This window comes from Dendrobates tinctorius, unplaced genomic scaffold (assembly GCF_039654945.1).
Source record: "Dendrobates tinctorius isolate UK_male_01 unplaced genomic scaffold, ASM3965494v1 ptg000096l, whole genome shotgun sequence".
Classification (NCBI taxonomy): Eukaryota; Metazoa; Chordata; class Amphibia; order Anura; family Dendrobatidae; genus Dendrobates; species Dendrobates tinctorius.
The window spans coordinates 1,764,068-1,774,762 of NW_027361764.1; the positions used below are offsets into that span (position 1 = coordinate 1,764,068).

Sequence of the window (10,695 nt, forward strand, 5' to 3'; positions counted from 1 at the left end):
CTGCCTCCTCTCTGTGCTCCGCTCCTCTCCTGCCTCCTCTCTGTGCTCCGCTCCTGCCTCCAGTCCTCTCTCTGCTCTTCTCCTGCCTCCGCGCTCCGTTCCTCACCTGTCTCCTCTCTCCGCTCTGCTCCTCTCCTGCCTCCAGTCCTCTCTCCGCTCCGCTCCTCTCTGTGCTCCGCTCCTCTCCTGCCTCCTCTCTCCGCTCCACTCTCTGTGCTCCGCTCCTCTCCTGCCTCCTCTGCGCTCCGCTCCTCTCCTGCCTCCTCTCTCCTCTCCTGCCTCCTCTCTCTGCTCCGCTCCTCACCTGCCTCCTCCCTGCGCTCCGCTCCTCTCCTGCCTCCAGTCCTCTCTTTGCTCCTCTCCTGCTTCCGCGCTCCGTTCCTCACCTGTCTCCGCTCTGCTCCTCTCCTGCCTCCTCTCTGAGCTTCGCTCCTCTCCTACCTCCTCTCTCTGCTCCTGCCTCCAGTCCTCTCCGCTCCTCACCTGTCTCCGCGCTCCGCTCCTCTCCTGCCTCCTCTCTCTGCTCCGCTCCTGCCTCCAGTCCTCTCTCCGCTCCTCACCTGTCTCCGCGCTCCGCTCCTCTCCTGCCTCCTCTCTCTGCTCCGCTCCTGCCTCCAGTCCTCTCTCCGCTCCGCACCTGTCTCCGCGCTCCGCTCCTCTCCTGCCTCCTCTCTCTGCTCCGCTCCTGCCTCCAGTCCTCTCTCCGCTCCTCACCTGTCTCCGCGCTCCGCTCCTCTCCTGCCTCCTCTCTCTGCTCCGCTCCTGCCTCCAGTCCTCTCTCCGCTCCTCACCTGTCTCCGCGCTCCGCTCCTCTCCTGCCTCCTCTCTCTGCTGCCTCCTCTCGCTGTGCTCCGCTCCTCTCCTGCCTCCTCTCTGCGCTCCGCTCCTCTCCTGCCTCCTCTCTGCGCTCCGCTCCTCTCCTGCCTCCTCTCTGCGCTCCGCTCCTCTCCTGCCTCCTCTCTGCGCTCCGCTCCTCTCCTGCCTCCTCTCTGCGCTCCGCTCCTCTCCTGCCTCCTCTCTGCGCTCCGCTCCTCTCCTGCCTCCTCTCTGCGCTCCGCTCCTCTCCTGCCTCCTCTCTATGCTCCGTTCCTCTCCTGCCTCCTCTCTCCGCTCCTCTCCTGCCTCCTCTTTCTATGCTCCGCTCCTCTCCTGCCTCCTCTCTGCGCTCCGCTCCTCTCCTGCCTCCTCTCTGCGTTCCGCTCCTCTCCTGCCTCCTCTCTGCGCTCCGCTCCTCTCCTGCCTCCTCTCTGCGCTCCGCTCCTCTCCTGCCTCCTCTCTGCGCTCCGCTCCTCTCCTGCCTCCTCTCTGCGCCTCTCCTGCCTCCTCTCTATGCTCCGTTCCTCTCCTGCCTCCTCTTTCTATGCTCCGCTCCTCTCCTGCCTCCTCTCTGCGCTCCGCTCCTCTCCTGCCTCCTCTCTGCGCTCCGCTCCTCTCCTGCCTCCTCTCTGCGCTCCGCTCCTCTCCTGCCTCCTCTCTGCGCTCCGCTCCTCTCCTGCCTCCTCTCTGCGCTCCGCTCCTCACCTGCCTCCTCTCTGCGCTCCGCTCCTCTCCTGCCTCCTCTCTGCGCTCCCCTCCTCTCCTGCCTCCTCTCTGCGCTCCGCTCCTCTCCTGCCTCCTCTCTGCTCCTCTCCTGCCTCCTCTCTCGCCTCCTCTCCTGCCTCCTCTCTGCGCTCCGCTCCTCTCCAGCCTCCTCTCTATGCTCCGTTCCTCTCCTGCCTCCTCTCTGCGCTCCGCTCCTCTCCTGCCTCCTCTCTATGCTCCGCTCCTCTCCTGCCTCCTCTCTATGCTCCGCTCCTGCCTCCTCTCTCTGCTCCTCTCCTGCCTCCTCTCTCTGCTCCTCTCCTGCCTCCTCTCTGCGCTCCGCTCCTCTCCTGCCTCCTCTCTGCGCTCCGCTCCTCTCCTGCCTCCTCTCTGCGCTCCGCTCCTCTCCTGCCTCCTCTCTCCGCTCCGCTCCTCTCCTGCCTCCTCTCTATGCTCCGCTCCTCTCCTGCCTCCTCTCTGCGCCTCTCCTGCCTCCTCTCCTGCCTCCTCTCCTGCCTCCTCTCTGCTCCTCTCCTGCCTCCTCTCTGCGCTCCGCTCCTCTCCTGCCTCCTCTCTATGCTCCGCTCCTCTCCTGCCTCCTCTCTGCGCTCCGCTCCTCTCCTGCCTCCTCTCTATGCTCCGCTCCTCTCCTGCCTCCTCTCTGCGCCTCTCCTGCCTCCTCTCTCTGCTCCTCTCCTGCCTCCTCTCTCTGCTCCTCTCCTGCCTCCTCTCTGCGCTCCGCTCCTCTCCTGCCTCCTCTCTGCGCTCCGCTCCTCTCCTGCCTCCTCTCTATGCTCCGCTCCTCTCCTGCCTCCTCTCTGCGCCTCTCCTGCCTCCTCTCTGCTCCTCTCCTGCCTCCTCTCTCTGTTCCTCTCCTGCCTCCTCTCTCTGCGCTCCGCTCCTCACCTGCCTCCTCTCTGCGCTCCGCTCCTCTCCTGCCTCCTCTCTGCGCTCCGCTCCTCTCCTGCCTCCTCTCTCCTCTCCTGCCTCCTCTCTCTGCTCCGCTCCTCACCTGCCTCCTCCCTGCGCTCCGCTCCTCTCCTGCCTCCAGTCCTCTCTTTGCTCCTCTCCTGCTTCCGCGCTCCGTTCCTCACCTGTCTCCGCTCTGCTCCTCTCCTGCCTCCTCTCTGAGCTTCGCTCCTCTCCTACCTCCTCTCTCTGCTCCTGCCTCCAGTCCTCTCCGCTCCTCACCTGTCTCCGCGCTCCGCTCCTCTCCTGCCTCCTCTCTCTGCTCCGCTCCTGCCTCCAGTCCTCTCTCCGCTCCTCACCTGTCTCCGCGCTCCGCTCCTCTCCTGCCTCCTCTCTCTGCTCCGCTCCTGCCTCCAGTCCTCTCTCCGCTCCGCACCTGTCTCCGCGCTCCGCTCCTCTCCTGCCTCCTCTCTCTGCTCCGCTCCTGCCTCCAGTCCTCTCTCCGCTCCTCACCTGTCTCCGCGCTCCGCTCCTCTCCTGCCTCCTCTCTCTGCTCCGCTCCTGCCTCCAGTCCTCTCTCCGCTCCTCACCTGTCTCCGCGCTCCGCTCCTCTCCTGCCTCCTCTCTCTGCTGCCTCCTCTCTCTGTGCTCCGCTCCTCTCCTGCCTCCTCTCTGCGCTCCGCTCCTTTCCTGCCTCCTCTCTGCGCTCCGCTCCTCTCCTGCCTCCTCTCTGCGCTCCGCTCCTCTCCTGCCTCCTCTCTGCGCTCCGCTCCTCTCCTGCCTCCTCTCTGCGCTCCGCTCCTCTCCTGCCTCCTCTCTGCGCTCCGCTCCTCTCCTGCCTCCTCTCTGCGCTCCGCTCCTCTCCTGCCTCCTCTCTGCGCTCCGCTCCTCTCCTGCCTCCTCTCTCCGCTCCTCTCCTGCCTCCTCTTTCTATGCTCCGCTCCTCTCCTGCCTCCTCTCTGCGCTCCGCTCCTCTCCTGCCTCCTCTCTGCGTTCCGCTCCTCTCCTGCCTCCTCTCTGCGCTCCGCTCCTCTCCTGCCTCCTCTCTGCGCTCCGCTCCTCTCCTGCCTCCTCTCTGCGCTCCGCTCCTCTCCTGCCTCCTCTCTGCGCCTCTCCTGCCTCCTCTCTATGCTCCGTTCCTCTCCTGCCTCCTCTTTCTATGCTCCGCTCCTCTCCTGCCTCCTCTCTGCGCTCCGCTCCTCTCCTGCCTCCTCTCTGCGCTCCGCTCCTCTCCTGCCTCCTCTCTGCGCTCCGCTCCTCTCCTGCCTCCTCTCTGCGCTCCGCTCCTCTCCTGCCTCCTCTCTGCGCTCCGCTCCTCTCCTGCCTCCTCTCTGCGCTCCGCTCCTCACCTGCCTCCTCTCTGCGCTCCGCTCCTCTCCTGCCTCCTCTCTGCGCTCCGCTCCTCTCCTGCCTCCTCTCTGCTCCTCTCCTGCCTCCTCTCTCGCCTCCTCTCCTGCCTCCTCTCTGCGCTCCGCTCCTCTCTATGCTCCGCTCCTCTCCTGCCTCCTCTCTGCGCTCCGCTCCTCTCCTGCCTCCTCTCTATGCTCCGCTCCTCTCCTGCCTCCTCTCTATGCTCCGCTCCTGCCTCCTCTCTCTGCTCCTCTCCTGCCTCCTCTCTCTGCTCCTCTCCTGCCTCCTCTCTGCGCTCCGCTCCTCTCCTGCCTCCTCTCTGCGCTCCGCTCCTCTCCTGCCTCCTCTCTCCGCTCCGCTCCTCTCCTGCCTCCTCTCTATGCTCCGCTCCTCTCCTGCCTCCTCTCTGCGCCTCTCCTGCCTCCTCTCCTGCCTCCTCTCTCTGCTCCTCTCCTGCCTCCTCTCTGCGCTCCGCTCCTCTCCTGCCTCCTCTCTATGCTCCGCTCCTCTCCTGCCTCCTCTCTGCGCTCCGCTCCTCTCCTGCCTCCTCTCTATGCTCCGCTCCTCTCCTGCCTCCTCTCTGCGCCTCTCCTGCCTCCTCTCTATGCTCCGCTCCTGCCTCCTCTCCTGCCTCCTCTCCTGCCTCCTCTCTCTGCTCCTCTCCTGCCTCCTCTCTGCGCTCCGCTCCTCTCCTGCCTCCTCTCTGCGCTCCGCTCCTCTCCTGCCTCCTCTCTGCGCTCCGCTCCTCTCCTGCCTCCTCTCTATGCTCCGCTCCTCTCCTGCCTCCTCTCTGCGCCTCTCCTGCCTCCTCTCTCTGTTCCTCTCCTGCCTCCTCTCTCTGCGCTCCGCTCCTCACCTGCCTCCTCTCTGCGCTCCGCTCCTCTCCTGCCTCCTCTCTGCGCTCCGCTCCTCTCCTGCCTCCTCTCTATGCTCCGCTCCTCTCCTGCCTCCTCTCTGCGCTCCACTCCTCTCCTGCCTCCTCTCTATGCTCCGCTCCTCTCCTGCCTCCTCTCTGCGCCTCTCCTGCCTCCTCTCTATGCTCCGCTCCTGCCTCCTCTCCTGCCTCCTCTCCTGCCTCCTCTCTCTGCTCCTCTCCTGCCTCCTCTCTGCGCTCCGCTCCTCTCCTGCCTCCTCTCTGCGCTCCGCTCCTCTCCTGCCTCCTCTCTGCGCTCCGCTCCTCTCCTGCCTCCTCTCTATGCTCCGCTCCTCTCCTGCCTCCTCTCTGCGCCTCTCCTGCCTCCTCTCTCTGTTCCTCTCCTGCCTCCTCTCTCTGCGCTCCGCTCCTCACCTGCCTCCTCTCTGCGCTCCGCTCCTCTCCTGCCTCCTCTCTGCGCTCCGCTCCTCTCCTGCCTCCTCTCTGCGCTCCGCTCCTCTCCTGCCTCCTCTCTGCGCTCCGCTCCTCTCCTGCCTCCTCTCTATGCTCCGCTCCTCTCCTGCCTCCTCTCTGCGCCTCTCCTGCCTCCTCTCTCTGTTCCTCTCCTGCCTCCTCTCTCTGCGCTCCGCTCCTCACCTGCCTCCTCTCTGCGCTCCGCTCCTCTCCTGCCTCCTCTCTGCGCTCCGCTCCTCTCCTGCCTCCTCTCTGCGCTCCGCTCCTCTCCTGCCTCCTCTCTGCGCTCCGCTCCTCTCCTGCCTCCTCTCTGCGCTCCGCTCCTCTCCTGCCTCCTCTCTATGCTCCGCTCCTCTCCTGCCTCCTCTCTGCGCCTCTCCTGCCTCCTCTCTCTGTTCCTCTCCTGCCTCCTCTCTCTGCGCTCCGCTCCTCACCTGCCTCCTCTCTGCGCTCCGCTCCTCTCCTGCCTCCTCTCTGCGCTCCGCTCCTCTCCTGCCTCCTCTCTGCGCTCCGCTCCTCTCCTGCCTCCTCTCTGCGCTCCGCTCCTCTCCTGCCTCCTCTCTGCGCTCCGCTCCTCTCCTGCCTCCTCTCTATGCTCCGCTCCTCTCCTGCCTCCTCTCTGCGCCTCTCCTGCCTCCTCTCTCTGTTCCTCTCCTGCCTCCTCTCTCTGCGCTCCGCTCCTCACCTGCCTCCTCTCTGCGCTCCGCTCCTCTCCTGCCTCCTCTCTGCGCTCCGCTCCTCTCCTGCCTCCTCTCTGCGCTCCGCTCCTCTCCTGCCTCCTCTCTGCGCTCCGCTCCTCTCCTGCCTCCTCTCTGCGCTCCGCTCCTCTCCTGCCTCCTCTCTATGCTCCGCTCCTCTCCTGCCTCCTCTCTGCGCCTCTCCTGCCTCCTCTCTATGCTCCGTTCCTCTCCTGCCTCCTCTTTCTATGCTCCGCTCCTCTCCTGCCTCCTCTCTGCGCTCCGCTCCTCTCCTGCCTCCTCTCTGCGCTCCGCTCCTCTCCTGCCTCCTCTCTGCGCTCCGCTCCTCTCCTGCCTCCTCTCTGCGCTCCGCTCCTCTCCTGCCTCCTCTCTGCGCTCCGCTCCTCTCCTGCCTCCTCTCTGCGCTCCGCTCCTCACCTGCCTCCTCTCTGCGCTCCGCTCCTCTCCTGCCTCCTCTCTGCGCTCCGCTCCTCTCCTGCCTCCTCTCTGCTCCTCTCCTGCCTCCTCTCTCGCCTCCTCTCCTGCCTCCTCTCTGCGCTCCGCTCCTCTCTATGCTCCGCTCCTCTCCTGCCTCCTCTCTGCGCTCCGCTCCTCTCCTGCCTCCTCTCTATGCTCCGCTCCTCTCCTGCCTCCTCTCTATGCTCCGCTCCTGCCTCCTCTCTCTGCTCCTCTCCTGCCTCCTCTCTCTGCTCCTCTCCTGCCTCCTCTCTGCGCTCCGCTCCTCTCCTGCCTCCTCTCTGCGCTCCGCTCCTCTCCTGCCTCCTCTCTGCGCTCCGCTCCTCTCCTGCCTCCTCTCTCCGCTCCGCTCCTCTCCTGCCTCCTCTCTATGCTCCGCTCCTCTCCTGCCTCCTCTCTGCGCCTCTCCTGCCTCCTCTCCTGCCTCCTCTCTCTGCTCCTCTCCTGCCTCCTCTCTGCGCTCCGCTCCTCTCCTGCCTCCTCTCTATGCTCCGCTCCTCTCCTGCCTCCTCTCTGCGCTCCGCTCCTCTCCTGCCTCCTCTCTATGCTCCGCTCCTCTCCTGCCTCCTCTCTGCGCCTCTCCTGCCTCCTCTCTATGCTCCGCTCCTGCCTCCTCTCCTGCCTCCTCTCCTGCCTCCTCTCTCTGCTCCTCTCCTGCCTCCTCTCTGCGCTCCGCTCCTCTCCTGCCTCCTCTCTGCGCTCCGCTCCTCTCCTGCCTCCTCTCTGCGCTCCGCTCCTCTCCTGCCTCCTCTCTATGCTCCGCTCCTCTCCTGCCTCCTCTCTGCGCCTCTCCTGCCTCCTCTCTCTGTTCCTCTCCTGCCTCCTCTCTCTGCGCTCCGCTCCTCACCTGCCTCCTCTCTGCGCTCCGCTCCTCTCCTGCCTCCTCTCTGCGCTCCGCTCCTCTCCTGCCTCCTCTCTATGCTCCGCTCCTCTCCTGCCTCCTCTCTGCGCTCCACTCCTCTCCTGCCTCCTCTCTATGCTCCGCTCCTCTCCTGCCTCCTCTCTGCGCCTCTCCTGCCTCCTCTCTATGCTCCGCTCCTGCCTCCTCTCCTGCCTCCTCTCCTGCCTCCTCTCTCTGCTCCTCTCCTGCCTCCTCTCTGCGCTCCGCTCCTCTCCTGCCTCCTCTCTGCGCTCCGCTCCTCTCCTGCCTCCTCTCTGCGCTCCGCTCCTCTCCTGCCTCCTCTCTATGCTCCGCTCCTCTCCTGCCTCCTCTCTGCGCCTCTCCTGCCTCCTCTCTCTGTTCCTCTCCTGCCTCCTCTCTCTGCGCTCCGCTCCTCATCTGCCTCCTCTCTGCGCTCCGCTCCTCTCCTGCCTCCTCTCTGCGCTCCGCTCCTCTCCTGCCTCCTCTCTGCGCTCCGCTCCTCTCCTGCCTCCTCTCTGCGCTCCGCTCCTCTCCTGCCTCCTCTCTATGCTCCGCTCCTCTCCTGCCTCCTCTCTGCGCCTCTCCTGCCTCCTCTCTCTGTTCCTCTCCTGCCTCCTCTCTCTGCGCTCCGCTCCTCACCTGCCTCCTCTCTGCGCTCCGCTCCTCTCCTGCCTCCTCTCTGCGCTCCGCTCCTCTCCTGCCTCCTCTCTGCGCTCCGCTCCTCTCCTGCCTCCTCTCTGCGCTCCGCTCCTCTCCTGCCTCCTCTCTGCGCTCCGCTCCTCTCCTGCCTCCTCTCTATGCTCCGCTCCTCTCCTGCCTCCTCTCTGCGCCTCTCCTGCCTCCTCTCTCTGTTCCTCTCCTGCCTCCTCTCTCTGCGCTCCGCTCCTCACCTGCCTCCTCTCTGCGCTCCGCTCCTCTCCTGCCTCCTCTCTGCGCTCCGCTCCTCTCCTGCCTCCTCTCTGCGCTCCGCTCCTCTCCTGCCTCCTCTCTGCGCTCCGCTCCTCTCCTGCCTCCTCTCTGCGCTCCGCTCCTCTCCTGCCTCCTCTCTATGCTCCGCTCCTCTCCTGCCTCCTCTCTGCGCCTCTCCTGCCTCCTCTCTCTGTTCCTCTCCTGCCTCCTCTCTCTGCGCTCCGCTCCTCACCTGCCTCCTCTCTGCGCTCCGCTCCTCTTCTGCCTCCTCTCTGCGCTCCGCTCCTCTCCTGCCTCCTCTCTGCGCTCCGCTCCTCTCCTGCCTCCTCTCTGCGCTCCGCTCCTCTCCTGCCTCCTCTCTGCGCTCCGCTCCTCTCCTGCCTCCTCTCTATGCTCCGCTCCTCTCCTGCCTCCTCTCTGCGCCTCTCCTGCCTCCTCTCTCTGTTCCTCTCCTGCCTCCTCTCTCTGCGCTCCGCTCCTCATCTGCCTCCTCTCTGCGCTCCGCTCCTCTCCTGCCTCCTCTCTGCGCTCCGCTCCTCTCCTGCCTCCTCTCTGCGCTCCGCTCCTCTCCTGCCTCCTCTCTGCGCTCCGCTCCTCTCCTGCCTCCTCTCTATGCTCCGCTCCTCTCCTGCCTCCTCTCTGCGCCTCTCCTGCCTCCTCTCTCTGTTCCTCTCCTGCCTCCTCTCTCTGCGCTCCGCTCCTCACCTGCCTCCTCTCTGCGCTCCGCTCCTCTCCTGCCTCCTCTCTGCGCTCCGCTCCTCTCCTGCCTCCTCTCTGCGCTCCGCTCCTCTCCTGCCTCCTCTCTGCGCTCCGCTCCTCTCCTGCCTCCTCTCTGCGCTCCGCTCCTCTCCTGCCTCCTCTCTATGCTCCGCTCCTCTCCTGCCTCCTCTCTGCGCCTCTCCTGCCTCCTCTCTCTGTTCCTCTCCTGCCTCCTCTCTCTGCGCTCCGCTCCTCACCTGCCTCCTCTCTGCGCTCCGCTCCTCTCCTGCCTCCTCTCTGCGCTCCGCTCCTCTCCTGCCTCCTCTCTGCGCTCCGCTCCTCTCCTGCCTCCTCTCTGCGCTCCGCTCCTCTCCTGCCTCCTCTCTGCGCTCCGCTCCTCTCCTGCCTCCTCTCTATGCTCCGCTCCTCTCCTGCCTCCTCTCTGCGCCTCTCCTGCCTCCTCTCTCTGTTCCTCTCCTGCCTCCTCTCTCTGCGCTCCGCTCCTCACCTGCCTCCTCTCTGCGCTCCGCTCCTCTTCTGCCTCCTCTCTGCGCTCCGCTCCTCTCCTGCCTCCTCTCTGCGCTCCGCTCCTCTCCTGCCTCCTCTCTGCGCTCCGCTCCTCTCCTGCCTCCTCTCTGCGCTCCGCTCCTCTCCTGCCTCCTCTCTATGCTCCGCTCCTCTCCTGCCTCCTCTCTGCGCCTCTCCTGCCTCCTCTCTCTGTTCCTCTCCTGCCTCCTCTCTCTGCGCTCCGCTCCTCACCTGCCTCCTCTCTGCGCTCCGCTCCTCTCCTGCCTCCTCTCTGCGCTCCGCTCCTCTCCTGCCTCCTCTCTATGCTCCGCTCCTCTCCTGCCTCCTCTCTGCGCCTCTCCTGCCTCCTCTCTCTGTTCCTCTCCTGCCTCCTCTCTCTGCGCTCCGCTCCTCATCTGCCTCCTCTCTGCGCTCCGCTCCTCTCCTGCCTCCTCTCTGCGCTCCGCTCCTCTCCTGCCTCCTCTCTGCGCTCCGCTCCTCTCCTGCCTCCTCTCTGCGCTCCGCTCCTCTCCTGCCTCCTCTCTATGCTCCGCTCCTCTCCTGCCTCCTCTCTGCGCCTCTCCTGCCTCCTCTCTCTGTTCCTCTCCTGCCTCCTCTCTCTGTTCCTCTCCTGCCTCCTCTCTATGCTCCGCTCCTCTCTGCGCTCCGCTCCTCTCCTGCCTCCTCCCTCTGCTCCGCTCCTCTCCTGCCTCCTCTCTATGCTCCGCTCCTCACCTGCCTCCTCTCTGCGCTCCGCTCCTCTCCTGCCTCCTCTCTGCGCTCCGCTCCTCTCCTGCCTCCTCTCTGCGCTCCGCTCCTCTCCTCACCTGTCTCTGTGCTCCGCTCCTCTCTCTGTGCTCCGCTCCTCTCCTGCCTCCTCTCTCCGCTCCTCACCTGTCTCCTGCCTCCAGTCCTCTCGCTGCGCTCCGCTCCGCTCCTCACCTGTCTCCGCGCTCCGCTCCTCTCCTCTCTTCTCCTCAAAGCCGCTGACTTCCGGTTTTCGGCCCCGCCCCTTCTGCACCTACTTTTGTCTCAGCCAATAGTTCATAAACCCGCGCGGTAGCAACTGCACTGACGGCTCAGGCAGCCAATCACAGGCAGAGAGCGGAAGCCCGCCAAGCGCACGAGCGCTGAGACCGTGTCACCTCAGACAGACGCGCCCAGGCAGGCGATCAGTGACAGTCGGTGGAGGTAACTGAGGGGGTGGGAGATGGAGGTTATAGCGAGGGGGTGGGAGATGGAGGTTATAGCGAGGGGGTGGGAGATGGAGGTTATAGCGAGGGGGTGGGAGGTGGAGGTTATAGCGAGGGGGTGGGAGGTGGAGGTTATAGCGAGGGGGTGGGAGGTGGAGGTTATAGCGAGGGGGTGGGAGATGGAGGTTATAGCGAGGGGGTGGGAGATGGAGGTTATAGCGAGGGGGTGGGAGGTGGAGGTTATAGCGAGGGGGTGGGAGGTGG

General features: G+C 66.1%; 1 protein-coding gene across 5 annotated transcripts in view; it reads right to left on the reverse strand.

The window, feature by feature from the left end:
* M1AP (meiosis 1 associated protein) overlaps positions 1 to 10,324 on the reverse strand; it is a 209,922-nt gene extending 199,598 nt beyond the window's left edge. For 2 of the 5 annotated variants that reach the window (XM_073586836.1, XM_073586832.1), the window contains exon 1: positions 10,133 to 10,189. The gene's annotated coding sequence lies outside the window, so the exon portion shown is untranslated. Of the gene's footprint in view, positions 1 to 483; positions 775 to 10,065 lie in introns of those variants that run through there. The other 3 variants (XM_073586833.1, XM_073586834.1, XM_073586835.1) reach the window with 3 other exon arrangements.
* Between the last annotated feature and the right edge of the window lie 371 nt (positions 10,325 to 10,695).